Source organism: Talpa occidentalis, unplaced genomic scaffold (genome assembly GCF_014898055.3).
Source record: "Talpa occidentalis isolate TD23 unplaced genomic scaffold, MPIMG_talOcc4v2.1, whole genome shotgun sequence".
Lineage (NCBI taxonomy): Eukaryota > Metazoa > Chordata > Mammalia > Eulipotyphla > Talpidae > Talpa > Talpa occidentalis.
In genome coordinates this window covers 26,490,069-26,506,839 of record NW_026555331.1, presented here as the reverse complement: position 1 = coordinate 26,506,839, position 16,771 = coordinate 26,490,069, and positions in this window count along the sequence as shown.

Here is a 16,771-nt window from a genome sequence, read left to right as displayed (position 1 = left end):
CAAATTGCATGTGTTTATCTTTTTTGAATGCTGAGTAATATTCCATGGTATATATGTACCACATCTTCTTGATCCAGTCATCTATGTTTGGGCATTTGGGTTGTTTCCAAAGCTTAGCTATTGTAAACAGTGCTGCTGTAAACATAAGGGTGCAGGTGTTCTTTGGAATTGATGTTTCTGTGTCTCTTGGGTAAATACCTAGGAGTGGAATTGCTGGATCATATGGAAGTTCTATGTTTAGTAGGTCTAGAAATCACCACACAGCTTTCCATAGTGGTTGGACCAGTTTGCACTCCCACCAACAGTGCAGAAGAGTTCCTTTTTCTCCACACCCTCGCCAACATTTGTTGTTGCTAGTTTTTTTAATATGTGCCATTCTCACTGGTGTAAGATGGTATCTCATGGTAGTTTTGATTTGCATTTCCCTGATGACAAGTGATGTTGAACATTTTTTCATATGCCTGTTGGCCATTTGCATTTCCTCTTCAGAGAAGTTTCTTTTTAGCTCTTCTGCCCATTTTTTGACAAAATTATTTTCTTTGTTGTTGTTGAGTCTCGTCAGCTCTTTGCAGATTTTTGTGATCAGTCCTTTATCATTAGTGTTGGGTGCAAAAATGTTCTCCCAGTTGGTGGGGTTTCTCTTTGTTTTTGTTATTGTCTCTTTTGCTGTGCAGAAGCTCTTTAATTTGATGTAGTCCCAGCTGTTGATCTTTGCCTTCATTATCACTGTTTTGGGTGATGTGTCTGTAAAGATGTCTTTGATGTGCAAATCACGTAGTGTTTCGCCTATATTTCCTTCTATATATTTTATGGTTTCAGGTCTTATGTCTAGTTCTTTAATCCATTTTGAGTTGATTTTTGTGTATGGTGTGAGGTAGTGGCCAAGCTTCATTCTTTTGCATGTAGCGACCCAGTTTTCCCAGCACCATTTATTGAACAAACTCTCTTTGCTCCAATGCATAGTCTTTGCTCCTTTGTCAAAGATTAGTTGACCATAAATCTGTGGGTTTATTTCTGGATTTTCTATTCGATTCCATTGGTCTGTATGTCTGTTCTTGTTCCAATACCATGCAGTTTTGATGATTATGGCTTTGTAGTATAGTTTGAAGTCTGGGAGTGTGATGCCTCCATTCCCTTCTTTTTTTTTCAGGAGAGCTTTGGCTATTTGGGGTTTTTTGTGATTCCATATGAATTTCATCAATAATTGTTCTATTTCTTTGAAGAATGACATTGAAATTTTGATTGGAATAGCATTGAATCTGTATATTGCTTTTGGAAGGATGGCCATTTTAATAATGTTTATTCTTCCAATCCATGAGCAGGGGATGTCTTTCCATTTCTTTGTGTCTTCTTCTATTTCTTTTAACAGTGTTTTATAGTTTTCTTTATATAGGTCCTTTACCTCTTTTTTTAGATTTATTCCCAAATATTTGATTTTTTTTGTTTCAATAACAAAAGGGATGGTTTTTTTTATTTCTTCTTCTTCAGATTTATTGTTTGTGTATAGGAAGGCTACTGACTTTTGCGTGTTGATTTTGTATCCTGCCACTTTACTGAACTGACTGATGAGTTGAATTAGTTTTTCTGTGGAGTTTTTGGGGTTCTCTATGTATAATATCATATCATCTGCAAATAGTGATAGTTTGACTTCTTCTTTTCCTATTTGGATTCCTTGGATATCTTTCTCTTGTCTTATTGCTCTGGCTAGGACTTCCAGTATTATATTGAAAAGCAGTGGTGAGATTGGGCATCCTTATCTTGTTCCAGATCTTAATGGAATTGCTTTCAGCTTTTCACCATTGAGAATTATACTGGCTGTTAGCTTGTCATAGATGGCCTTTATGATGTTGAGGTATGTTCCTTGTATCCCAAGAATTTCAAGGGCTTTTATCATGAATGGGTGTTGCACTTTGTCGAAAGCTTTCTCAGCATCTATTGATATTATCATATGGTTTTTATATTTCTTTTTGTTGATGTGCTTGTATTTTAACCTTTTGGCCTGTCCTATCATTCCACTCTCTTGTTTCAATGCTGTAAGCTCATTGCATATGCCCTTATATTTAGGGTTTAAAGCAAAGTAAGTAGTACTTTATCAGCTAAGTTCCTTTCCACAACTTATTTCTTGGTGATAAGTATGGACTCATTTTCTATTTGTAATTCTCATTCTCCTCACCACCTTTTTTCCTCTTTTTCTCTCTCTCATTCCTGATAACAGTTGTACTTGCTTAAAGCTTTAACAACTGAAAGTTGTTGATTAATATGCATAAGCCTTAGTAACACAAATCTATAGTAATTTACACAAGAACATCTACAAACTATATGTTAGGGCCTCCCCGGTGGCGCAGCGGTTGAGCGCTGGGTTGCGAAGCTGCCCTCAGCCTCTGAGGCGCCGGTTCGATCCCCGGCTGCTCCCCGTCCACCGGAGGAGGGTCCCACATGACGCGCAGACCTCTCCTGCCGCCTGCTGCTCCCCTCAGCAGTGTACTTCGGTCCTTCTACCTGCTCTGCTCCCTGCTCTGGCTCTGGTGAATTCTCTCACCCTCCTGCACTTCTGACTGTACCCAGTGCATGTATAAACAAAACAAACGAATAAATAAATAAAAACACATGCCTCTTTATAAAAAAAAAAAACAAAAAAAAACAAAAAAACTATATGTTAAAAAATAGGTTTTTTGTTGTTTCTTGTCTTTTGTAAAATGGCCTTTGGAATCACAGCTTATATTGTGAGAAATTTTATTTCTTTATAGAAGGACCAATGGTATTAATGCATTTTTCTGCATAAGTTGGCAGTTGGTTTCAAAGGAAAAATACAATCAATCTGATAGTTTGATATTTTTTAAAGTGTATTCATTTTCATACTACTGTTAATGAAATAGGGTCTTTGTAGGAGGATGGTCCTCTGTCCCAAGGCCTGTCACTGACAGTGACATGTGGCCCAAGCACAGCAGGAGCAGGTAAGAATCAGAAGTTGGAGGTGGATGCTGAGGCTGGGCGTGAGAGCAGTGGTGAAAGACACAGATGGACCAAATGCCCTCGGATGTTACTCACTCTCAAGGACCTTTTCCTCACTTTCTAAATGGTGGTAAGAGTATTTTGAAAAGCTGCTAGATGGACAGTGAGAAGAGTGAAAAGGTAAAAGCGAAAAGCAGAATGCAGCTTCTCCTTCACATTCAGGCACCCACACTAACCAAAGGCGCAGACCCCAGATTCTCTCCCAACCATCATTTTAACTGATCATTTTAGAATTTGATGTTTCATTCCATAAATGAGCAGGTATTTTCTAGAGTGAAAACTTATGCTATGGTTGAGAGGTCCCAAATAACTGGCATGCTTAATGTTTCAAAAACTTGATGTGACTCTTTTGGTGAGAAGACCCCAGATTACTACTTGGAAAGCTAATTTATTGTCATATCTCTGTATTTACAGGGCAGGGAGAGGGGCACCTAAGAACCCCCAAACCTGCCCACTCTAAATAGGATCTGCCATCTGCTGCATCAAGACAAAACATGTAAGACATTTAATGGAAAGGAACTTTAATACGAGTAGTGAGTAATACAGAAAGATAAAGAATATAAAGAATAGTTTCTAAATCAAGCACCAAAAGTTACCCATCCCCTCATGGGTAAAAGTCCACCCAAAGAGGATTGGCCCAGAGCAAAGCCTGAAAGCCTGCCACACATCTAGCATACCTTCTAGTGGGGACCCATAGAAAAAGATCAGAAATAACCAGACAAGTCTGGGTAGAAAAGAACAAAATCAAAATCAAGATAAAAGCTGCCATTGTTTACCTCTCCATAGGTCTCTCATCCACAGTTTTTTAAAAAGATTTATTTATTTATACAAGCACTGGGTACAGTCAGAAGCGCGGGAGGGTGAGAGAATTCACCAGAACCAGAGCGGGGAACAGAACAGGCAGACTGACGAAACGTGCTGCTGAGGGGAGCAGTGGGAGCAGCAGCAGAGGTCTGCACACCATGTGGGACCCTTGCCGACAGCCTGGGATCGAACCAGTGCTGCAGAGGCTGCGGGCAGCTTCTCAGCCCAGCGCTCAACCACTGCGCCACCAGGGGAGGCCCTCTCACCAACATTTTTTAAAAAGATTTATTTATTTATGCGTACAAGAGCTGGGGTATAGGCCAGAGATGTGGGGAGTGAGAGGATCCACCAGAGACAGAGTGGAGAACAGAACAGGCAGACTGACCGAAATACACAGCTGAGGGAGGCAGTGGGTGAGACAGGAGAGGTCTGCCTCACCATGTGGGTTGCTCCTTGGCCAGCCAGGGATCGAACTTGTGCTGTGGAGGCTGTGGATGGCTTCATAGTGTGGTGCTCAACCCCTTGAGCTACCAGGGAGGCCCACACCCACATCTGTTTTAAATAGTCTAGGACCAAGAAGCCAGCGTATACTTATCACATGTCTCTCTGTTCCATGTGCTTCCTCCAGGTCTCCTTCTTGCTCACCATCCTGCCTCCTTGCTTCCCCAGTCTCCTCTCCAGCTTCTTCTCCTCCCTGCTCAGCTCTATCTTCCTTTGGGTGGGGCAGGGAATCTGGAACCTCCCCTTTTCCTGGGGACCATCCTATTACACTTATACAACTTATCTTCATTACTCAATCAAATAAAAACTGAGCAATAACAAAATATTATTGTACAGAAGAACAGTATGTGATACAGAGGAAGGAACAGAAGGTGGAGAGCCAGCATGCCCAAATTTTATCTCTACCATCCCCATCCCCAGCCAGAATAGTATTGCTCGTATTTGTTTTGCATACTGAGTTTCAATTGAAAAGAAGGTTCTGTACAAAAATGTAAAAAAAAATAAAAGCTTTAGAAATCATGGCTACTGCCCATGGTGCATCCTAGGCTTGTCCTTGGCAGCTGTGATTGTGCCTTTCTTTTTTTAGAGCACCCAGGGCCTACTCTTGACTTCAGCCACCCTCTGCCTGGGATGCTGAGCTCACATCTGTTGAGTACTCATCATCCTCAGACACTCCAAGTGCTTTTACCTGCACATTAGCTCATTTATCACTTAGAACATGGATGGGCAGACTTTTTCTGTAAAGGTCCAGATAATATTTTAGGCTTTTCAGGTCATAAAGTATCTGTTACAATTCATCTCTGCTAATACAGTACAAAAAAAAAAAAAAAAAAAAAAAAAAAAAGGCCTTAGGATAGTTGTGTTTCAATAAGGTAGGGGGAAAAAAGGAATTAGAATCCACATCCACTGAGTTCAAATCTTTCTTCTTTCTGTATTTCCTCCTACTACTATATGGCATCTGAAATGATAAAGAATTTGAAGGTTGAAAAAAGATACATTTATCATCTGTTAGGGGTAAGAGACTTACTAGGAAAAGAATAAAAGTAATAAAAGACAGAACAGGAATGAAATCAGGGAGCAAAGTAATTTTTGTATTTCAGTAGAAAAACATTCTTTTAATATTGCTTGACTAACTCAGTGTATTTCATGTAACATTCTTCTAACAATGTAAAAAAAAAGTCTCTTTGCTTTGCTAATATTTTCTGGGAATCTACAAAATTTCCTCTTAGACATAATCTGCATGTGTTCTTCATTTAGTTGCACATTTTTCAATAGGAGGGTAGTTAGATGTACTTTAGAACTGTGATCAGATTTTCTGCTTTTGACCTCCAGCTGTATTAGTCTTTGTCGAATACCTTAATTCCTCTATACTTCAGTTTCCTAAAAATGGGTATAATAATCTCATCTGTAATGTAGGGTTGCTGTGAAAATTATATGAGTTAGTATATAACAGCATATATCATGTATGTTTCTTACTCTCTTGTTTGCTCAGTAAATATTATCCATTATCACTGTAGTTTTTTTTAAAAATTTATTTATTTATGCATACAAGAGCTGGGGTATAGCTCAGAGATGCAGGGGGGTGAGAGGATCCACCAGAGACAGAGTGGGGAACAGAACAGGCAGATCGATTGAAATACACTGCTGAGGGGAGCAGCGCAAGACAGAAGTCTTCCTCGCCCGGTGGGTTTCTCCTTGGCTGGCCTAGGGATCAAACTCATGCTGCAGAGGCTGCGTACTGCTTCATAGTGTGGTGCTTAACCCCTTATGCCAGCAGGGAGGCCCCCTCACTGTAGTTATTAATGCAAATCAACTCTTGAATCAATCTGAAATTTGCCAGTCACGTTTATCTTACTTGATTTATATTTTTCACTTGGATCTGAATGTTTTAGGAAGATATCCATAGGAAAAAAAAATCCTTAAAATATGATTTACAGTCATAAATTAAAATGATTTACATGTCTGTGCAAATATACACAGCTTATTTTGATGTTAACTGTTCTTTGTAAATATAATTAAACTGTTTGTGTTGTTTATTACTAAATTCTCTTTAAGTTGAAAGTATTGTATCTGAGGATCTTAGAAGAATAAATGTAGGTGATATTTTCTATTGCAATTTATTGTTGTTTATAAAAGTTGAAAAGATATGTATGCAGAGCCAACATGTCATCATCAGTGGGACAGATCTTTTAGACCCTGAGATACCAAATATATAGTCAGATGATTTCAACATCTTTGGAATTGGATGTTTTGAATGCAATTGCTGATAAGATAATATTTGGTGAGAATATGTTGTCTTTAAACACATCTCCTGTCAAAAGTTCATCTTATTTGCACATTTCCTTCCATCTCTCATCTTTCCAAGAAGCATTCCCAAAGTGAACCTGTCTTGTAGTTGAATGACCCCCTAGCGTGTTGAGTGGAAAATAACAACCACCATTATGAAGTCCACTTGGAAGAGGAAATAGGGGACTTCCTAGAGAAAAGAAATAATGATTACAGTAGTAGTTTGGCCCTTTAGCAAAGTCTATTACCAGTTAAATGTTCCTTATTTGAGATAAAACATTTATTTCTGAGCAAAATTATTTTATTTGGAGCAAATTAGAAGGCTGATTAAAAAACAAATCCATTTTTCATCATCTTCTAACCCTGCTTACTTATTTTTTATCTTCAAGGTTCCTTAACTCTGCAGTCCATGTAATTTGGACTCTGTGCCCTCATATAGACAAATTTGGGCTTTCCATTTCTTGTCAGATACAATTCGTACCATATCACTACCTGTTCCCTCCACTACTCAATTTTAAACTTTGGATATTTTTTCTTGTGTTATCCATGGACTGATGGATCGAGTTCTTTTGGTGTCTCTTTCTTCTTCCCCTTCCTCAGCCTTTTCTGATTTGCAAGGTCTAATCTGTAAGAGAAAAGAGACTACAAGCCAGTGAATACTGGGATACATGCTGAGTACCTTCTTAATCCAGTTGTATCCTTTGGACCCAAGTTACTTATAGTTTTCCTCTTGTACACAATGATCCACTTTATTAATTAAATTATATTTTGGTGATTATAATGATGTTATAAACTAGTGGCTCCATATGGCATTTATTTTGATTTAACATTGTCACAGCCAGCCTTTCAATTATTCACTCAAAAAATACTATTCAAGGACCTACAAAGTGATTCTTTAGTGCTTTAAGTGTTGTGTAAAGAAAAAAGATCCCTGTCCATTTTTGTGGGATTGGGAATAGAGGATACATAAAGCATTATAAAAATTGCAGAGGAGGTGGGGGAGGTAACAGACAAACATAATAAAAATAATTAGATAATTTGGCAAAACGAGAAAATGAAACAGATCAGGATAATGGGGAACTGGGAGATGCTTTGGGGCAATTTAAAGTAGAATGGTCAGGACAGGTCTTCTCAAGAAAATTGCATTTGAAGAAAATGTTGAAGGAAGAGAGGAAAGGAGCCATATGATACCAGGTCAAAGAGCATTCTCGGCAGATGGAACAGCATTTACAGTATTGAAACATGCCTGAAAATTTTGAGGAACACTAAGGAGGCCAGTTGGACTGGAACAGAGTGAGCAAAGGGACTAAAATGAGCAATGTAGCCAAGGTCAGAGTTGAGAGACATCACAAGAGCTTGTAGTATTTATAGGAGATGACTCCTTTTTATTAATTTCTAGAACTTTCTATTTTATAATAGCACATATTTTGTAAAGGAAATTCATTTAGAATCTATAAGTAAGTCTTCTTTATGAGAGATCATTAAATTATTTTAACTTTTAGGAACATTTACATACATATATTTTTAATTTAAATTTTATTTTTATATTCCCCATACAATTACAACCCCCTTATTTTGACCCCAAGTCCTGCTTTCCCCGCCCCCCACCCCCATAGAGTGTCTCTGGTTCATAGTTGTTTGTCGATTTTGATATTTTCTTTCTTATAGTTATTCTTTTTCCTGGTCCCTTATTTAAGTTTTCTAGATTCCTGCTATGAGTGAGACCATCTGGTATTTTTCTTTTTCTTTCTGGCTTATTTCGCTGAGCATGATCCCTTCCAGCGCCATCCATGTTGCTGCAAATTGCATGTGTTTATCTTTTTTGAATGCTGAGTAATATTACATGATGTATATGTACCACATCTTCTTGATCCAATCATCTATTTTTGGGCATTTGGGTTGTTTCCAAAGCTTAGCTATTGTAAATAGTGCTGCTATAAACATAGGGTGCAGGTGCTCTTTGGAATTGATGTTTCTGTATCCTTTAGGTAAATACCTAGGAGTGGAATTGCTGGATCATATACATACATTTATAATCATTTTAATTTCCCTTCTGTGATGAAAATGGTTGCCTATAATTTCAAGTATGAATTGTCCTCTGTGAAAGTTTTCTCCTATTTCTAACCCCCAGATTCTTTTCCAGTGTGCTAGATTCAGTTTGAATGCAGAGCATAAATTGATCAACTCATTGCTCTCTATAATTGTATAATATATTTAGTTCCTTCTCATTTGAACTACTTTTTGGGAGAATACAAATATAGAGAGCAATTTTATGTCCTCTTAAAAATTATAGTTTGAACTAGAAAGAGGTAACTTCTTGCTCCTGCTCTTTGATTTCATTTTAATTTCAAAACTAATTTTATGCTTTTAAATGTTAAATTACTATAAGGGTTTTCAACTTCCTGTCTTTAATTCTAGCATTATCTATTTTCTACCATGCTAATTTCTTTTCTGATTAATTGGGATTATAACAGATACCAGCACAGAAATAGCAGAGGTCAGAATGCTTACCAAATGAGGTTCTGATATAATACATAATTCATGAAATATATTCGCTCTTGTTTTCCATTGTCCTCAATTGAAAAAAATGTCTGCCTAACTGCATCTCTTGGTATTGTTTTAAATGTTGAAATCTTCAGATGCCTTCTGCTTTTATACTTTTGAGAAAGTCTCTTTTAGTCTCTTTTGTACCTAAAGGTTCTCTAAAAGTTGGCTATTCAGTCCAAATAAATTTTGAGCTCTAATTCATAATTCAAGTTAATCTACTAATAAGTAGAAATTAAATTTATCTCACTATATAATGTAGCATTTTAAACCACTGTTCTATTGGTTTGCATTTTCAAGGAGAAGGAATTTTATTGTTGTTCTTGCATTGGTAATCTGGACTCTCTCAGTTCCCAGTGGCAGAAACTCAATTCAAATTAGCTTAGTGGAAAAAGGAGGAGAATGCTAAAGAGTTTGATTCAAATACAGTGGATACAGGGTTCATATGATAGCATTCTGGATGTCTGCCTGTCTCTCCTGGCTTTATTAACTTTTGATTGTGGACTCATTTTCAGGTAACATGGCAACATAGAAGGTTAGGCCTACACATGGCTTCATATGCAATAATCCCCTAAATTTTATATTTTTTAAAGAAAGCTTATATATGGCCTTCCTTGCCATGTGCATACCCCTGGACAATTTTTTAATCTTGGTGACTTTATCTAAGGACACAAGAATGATTCTTCTCTGATCTCTACAGGAAAGTTTTAATAAAGGGTTACCAGCTGATTTTTAAGAAATGTTGGTTAAGAAAAATATAAAGTGCTACAAGGAAGTGAAGTTAATTGTAAATGTCTTTTAGATATTAGAGTTAATCTGAATGTGTGGTGATTCAGTGTTGGTGAGTTGCCCAGAATCACTTCAGTACAATACATGTCTTGTTCAGGATCTATTTGTTACTTGTGTGTTTATGAAGTACTACTCCAATACTATTTGCCCTACTTTACATATAAGTTCACTTTCTCTTCAGTCCTCAAATAAACCTGCCACCCTTTGACAAAAAACAATAATGTATTCTAATTGTATAGTGTAAAAAACACATTTTAAAATTACCTTTATGCACATATGATTGGATATTTTCCATTAGCTGATTGAAATAAAATGTTTGAAAAATGACTTGGAATCTTTTTCACAAGTAGAATTATTAAATTCTCATTGAAACACTTATACAAAACATTTAATTTCTTTAAAAATTCATTGCAGTTGCAATGTCTTAAAAGTGTCTTAGAAATATATTGTTTAAAACAGATCTTATATTTTTAAAATAAACATATACATGGCTTTGAAATTATTGTTGATGAACTACAGAAAGAATTGGCAGAAGTTTCCTTTCAACAAACTTCTTATTCTTGTAATTTATAATGGTAAATACTACATAAAATATCTTTAACAGAAAGCTTTTGGCACCATTTGTTATATTTATTTCTTAGAAAGGATAGGGTGTGTGTTCATCTACATTTCTTCACACTCCCCAAACACCAGTTTTGTTTTGTTTTTTAATCGAGAAAAGTAATGACTTGTTTTGCAATGACTTGTTTTTGGATTTGAGAATTTATAAAATTAAGTTATGTGTTAAGAAACTGGGAAGCAAATCTGAGAGGAGATCAGGGGAAAGCTAATGTAACTTGTTAAATTAACAGCTTCAACATTTGAGCTCTGCATATACTGTTTGATTTTTTTTGCTATTTTTATTCTTTTAGTTGGATCTTCTTCCAGTTGTATCTCAACTTTTAAAAATAATATGGACGGAAAGCTGACACATGAGATCTTATGTATATTTAAGAAACCTGCTTGCTATGACAAATTAGATTTTTACTGTTGCCTAAGTAACTTGATGGGAAACCTAATGCATTTGTAATACAAGAATGATCACAGGAAAGACTAAGAAAGAGAAAATTGGTTTTTGGAGACTTTCACCTTATAGTTGAGACCAGGGGTTACCTTATTTGCATTTCCTTTGGTGAAATATTGTCTTTTTTTGAACTGAGATATAATAACACATGCAATAAAATGTACCCTTTTAAAATATACATTTCACTGGTTGGTTATTACCAGTAATTCAAATAATATTAAAATATTCATATATTTAAATCAAAATTTAAAGAAATTTTTTCCATCAGCCTCAAGAGAAACTCCGTATCATAAACCATCATTTTCTACCCCTTCCACTCCCAGCTCCTGGTGACTATACTGTTTCTATAAATTTGCTTATTTTATAAAAACAAAATAATACAATATGTACCCTTTTTGTCTTTGTACTTTTACTTAGTAGCATTTTTCAAGGTTCATCCCTGTGATAGAATGCATCAATACCTCATCCCTTTTTGCAACTGAATAATGTTACATTGTATGGCTAATACTATAATTTGTTTACCCATTTATCAGTTGATGAACCTTTGTTTTGGCTTTAATGAAAACTGTGTTATGAACTTTGGCTTGTAAGGGTTTGCAAGAATGTGTGTCTTCAGTTCTCTTTGTAGATATTGCTGGATCACATAGTAACACTGTGTTTAAATTTTGGAGTAACTGTCACACAGATTACCACAGCACCTTGTACCTTCTCATCAGCAATGATGAGGCTCCAATTTCTAATCCTTGTAGCCAGTAATTTAATTTAGCAAATGCCCACATTTTTATTGAGTTATTTCTCTCCAGTGTAGAGTGGTAAGAGTTCCTTATACATTGTGACTAGAACCTTATCAGAAATAGGATTTGCAACTATTTTCCCACATTCCATGGGTTGTCTTTTCCTTTCTTCATAGTGTCCTTTGATATGCAAACTTTTTAAATTTTGAAGCATTCCAGCTTACATATTTTTCTTCAATTGCTTATGTTTTATTGTCTTATCTAAAAATATCTTGCCTGATACCTGTTTGAAGGTATCGGTTTTCAAAATCATACCTACCATTCCATTCCCATGTCAAGTCATACCCTAAACACATAGATCCCCCGCCCCCATGCTTTAGCCATTCCAGTTTTTAACCATTTAAAAGTATCATACTTGGGGTCTCCCTAGTAGTGTAGGGGTTAGTCTCAGTGCTCTTACTGCTATGACCTGAGTTCCCTCAGCAGACCTCTCCTGCCTTGCTCATAGCTCCCCTTAGAATGTATTTGAGTAGATCTGCCTGTTCTGCTCCCCACTCTGTCTCTGGTGAATCATCTCACCCCGCTGTACTTCTGGCCTATACCCCAGTTCTTCTATGCATGCATGCATAAATAAATCTTTTAAAGTGCCATATTCTCTCTGTGCCCTTGATATGTTTCCTCCTTCATCCAGAGTGCCTCAATTTGCTTTTTTTTTTTTTTAACTTTGACATTATCTACTTTAGGATGCTTGTCCCAGGCCTTCCTTCCTATAGATTCTGTACTTTGTATAATCCATGTTCCTCTTTGAAGCCCCAGATATATAGTAATTGTTCATTTACATCACTGTCACCCACCCTGGACTTCGAGCATCTTGAGATCAAATTCTTTCTTTGATTTCTGGGTATACTGAACACATGGTGGTACATAGTGAATTCTCAAAATTATTTGACTGAATCCTCGCACTCCTTTTTGGGCATCCCTAATTAAAGGCTACATCTTACTCAAACTAGTTTCCATGGGAGGACATGACAGTTTGGACCTTCCCTTCCATTTCTCCCATTTTAGACTATCATATTTGCTTGATTATAATCCTTACAGTACAATGTTTGCTAAAGTAAAATCAGAGAAAGTAACTCGACCTGAATGATATCTAGATTATTTGGTTTTTAATCTGATGAAACACTAATTCTCTGGGTCAGGAATTAAAACTAGGTTCAACGTCTGGTTTTTCTCCAGAAGAGTCAATTTTTCCCCAGATAACACAGATTTACAAGATACAAATGCAAAAGTTAACTAATGCCTGTTTCATTTCCCATGTGTCCACTGGGAAGAAGGGAGCAGAGAGCAAATCTAGTCACAAAGCACATCACAGAATTATAAATAGCTTTTCCAGGTAGGGCAAGGTGCACACTGACCCTGTAGAGGGTGAATTGATACTGTCTGGCATCTCCTGGATCCCAAGACACTGAGACCTTCCCTATGTGCTGTAGGCAAGAATAGCAGTTTTGCTCCAAGTATTGTTTTTCCATGGCAGAAACAGGGCATGTTGTATCAGGCAAGATGATGGTTTTGTGAGTTACTCCCCTGGAGGGGATGGGCCTGACTAGTTATTAATAGGTTGGGTTTTCCAAGGCATCACTAGCCCACCTATCCCTTAGTGATGTACCACACTCTCACATTTCAAATGTAGACTTGTGCCTGAATTCAAACTGATGCATTAAAATCAAGTTATGTGTACAAGCATTAGCTTGTTTAGGAGACAGATTTTTGTTATTATTATTTCTTTGTCTCTCCAATCCCCCCACCCCCAAGAAAATCTCATTACAAGGGACAATGGTAAGCCCTAGAATATTGACTTCAACTTTCTCTTCTTCTAAGATATTTTATTTTGGAGAACTATAGCCATTCTAAGGAAAAACAAATTGGAGCATTTTTGGCATTGTGGCAGGTTGATAAAGCTTCCTATCACTTTGTATCATAAATGTTGGACCTTAATGACCCAGAAATGTTAACATAAGCCAATGGCTTATGGTAGCAAGAGTCATTTAGACACTGGGCTTAAACACTGTTAGTCTAATGTCTATAATAGGATGATAGGATATTATAAACCCTCCATAAATAAAATTGTTTTGTATTTTACAAATATGTTTAACATTAATGTCAACCAACTATGCTTAGTCAATTTTCTAATTGGAAAATATCTCTGAGTTAGAAAGCATTACTTTAAATATTTAATTTTATGATTAACATAGAAGTGCAATGATCATGAATATTATTGATTCCACATGAGATTTTAATTGTGCTTTTAAAAGACCAGCATATCTCCATCACATGGCATATTTAATGGATAAAAACAGCTTGGGAGAAATCATTATTATGAGGAAATTTTATAGTCTAGATGTGTTGTGCACATAATGTGTAAGCTTATTTACTAAAATAAGAACACTGAAAAATAAGAGCTGATGTGAAGTGTAACACTAGCATGAGCTGAGAAATAGAGAAGCAAAGTCAGTAAATGAAGAGAAGTTAAAAATTCTTTCTTTAAATTATTTAATGTCTATTTAATATAGATTATAGGACATATGTATTAGAATATGTCTAGAGAGAGACCAAAAGTGAGATACCAAGTAAACCATGTTAGTGACTAAGGCATTCTGAATAATTAAATATCTAATAATATATGGTTATATATCTAATGAGAACATCTTATTAATCCCTACTAAAGAGATTTTCTAAATAGTATTACATGGATGCTGACATAGATATAATGAATAGACATCACTTAAATACCTTTTGCAGACATAGGCTTCTAATGCTTCTATTTACACCTTTTTTAAAAATAAAAATTGGATTTCACTGGTGGAATATAAAGAAACAAAGTGAACAAATTAGCAAAACATGACAAAAATGACAAAAACAGCTGCTAGACTGAAAACAACTACAAAATGATGGTTATCTAAAAGGGTAGAGGGGGCCTCCCCTGGTGGCACAGGCGGTTGGGCACCGCGCTGTGAAGCTGTCCGCAGCCTCTGTAGTGCAGATTCGATCCCAGCGGGCCGGGCCGGCGAGGTTCCCACATGGCAAGTAGACCTCTCCTATCATGCCCGCTGCTCCCCTCAGCAATGTATTTTGTCAGTCTGCCTGTTCTGTTCCCCGCTCTGTCTCTGGTGAATCCTCTCACCCTCCCGCAAATCTGGCCTGTACCCTGGTTCTTGTATAAATAAATAAATAAATCTTTAAAAACAAAAACAGTTGGTGGAAGTGCAAACTGGTCCAACCACTATGGAGAGCTGTGTGGAGATTTCTGGACCTACTAAACATAGAGCTTCCATATGATCCAGCAATTCCACTCCTAGGTATTTACCCAAAGGACACAGAAACATCAATTCCAAAGAACACCTGCACCCCTATGTTTATAGCAGCACTGTTTACAATAGCTAAGCTTTGGAAACAACCCAAATGCCCAAACATAGATGACTGGATCAAGAAGATGTGGTACATATATACCATGGAATATTACTCAGCATTCAAAAAAGATAAACACATGCAATTTGCAGCAACATGGATGGCGCTGGAAGGGATCATGCTCAGCGAAATAAGCCAGAAAGAAAAAGAAAAATACCGGATGGTCTCACTCATAGCAGGGATCTAGAAAACTTAAATAAGGGACCAGGAAAATGAATAACTATAAGAAAGTGAAAATCAAAATCAACAAAAACTATGAACCAGAGACACTTTTTGGGGGGTGGGGGCAGGAGGGGAGGGATTGGGGTCAGAATGGGGGGGTTGCAATTGTATAGGGAATATAAAAAGAAAATTTATTATTTAAAAAAATAAAAAAATAAAATAAATAAATTCAATCCTATGCATTTTACAGATAAAGGTATTGAAGCCTATTGAGAGGCAGACTTTCCTAAGAATACATAATAAATAGAAGAAGGCAGAGCTATGAAAAAAAAATAAAAAAATAAAAACAAAAACAAAAACAAAAAACAAAAGGGTAGAGGGAGGGAGGTGGGAGGGAGGTGGGAGGAAGAGTAGAGGAGATCAGTGATTTCTTATAGACAAAATGAAGTTATTCCTCTGTTTTATAACTTTGTTTTTGTATATATATATATATTTTAAGATTATTTATACATATAAGAACTGGAGTACAGGCTAGAGTTTTTGGGGGGTGAGAGGATTCACCAGAGACAGAGTGGGGAACAAAACAGGCAGATCTACTGAAATACACTGCTGAGGGGAGCAGCGGGTGAGTCAGGAGAGGTCTGCTGCACCATGTGGGTCACCTCCCTGGCCGGGGATCAAACTTGTGCTGTGGTGACCTTCATAGGTTGTGTCTTAACCCCTTCGCCACCAGGGAGGCCCCTGTTTTGTAACTTTTTGACCTCATAATGATTTAGCCTACTGAGGACATAACAACGTATATTTCAGCTCCAAGAGGAAGAAAATCAACCTAAGAAGGTATGCATTCAATTAAGAATTAGGAAGACATTAAAAACATACTGTGTTTTTAATAGCATTTTGTGACACTTGTGTGCAGTCATATCTTGGTAACATAATAAAATTTTTCTTTGCAGTCAAGCACCATTGACATCCAAGTTTCAGGTGCTCATCATTATACATCAAAATTTTTATCTATTTAATATTAGAAGTTAATTCTACCTTCATCATAAAATTGACCCTTTTTACCCAATTTATCTCCCTCCCCTTCCCTTCCGGTAGCTATTAATTTGGGCTTTTTTAAATTTAGTTGATCTTTTTCTTTATGTGCTGCATATGAGTGAAGTCATACATTGTCTTTATCTGAGTTATTTCACTGAGCTTAATAACCGCTAGGTCCATCCATGTTGTTTCAAATGGCAAGATTTAATTTTTACAGCTGAATAGTATTCCATTTTGTGTGCACACACATATATAAAATACGTATCACATCTGTACCCAGTCATCTGTTGATGGGCACTTAGGCACTTAGGTTGTTTCCAAGTCTTATCCATTGTGAATAATGCTGCAGTGAACACAGGGGTGAATATGTATC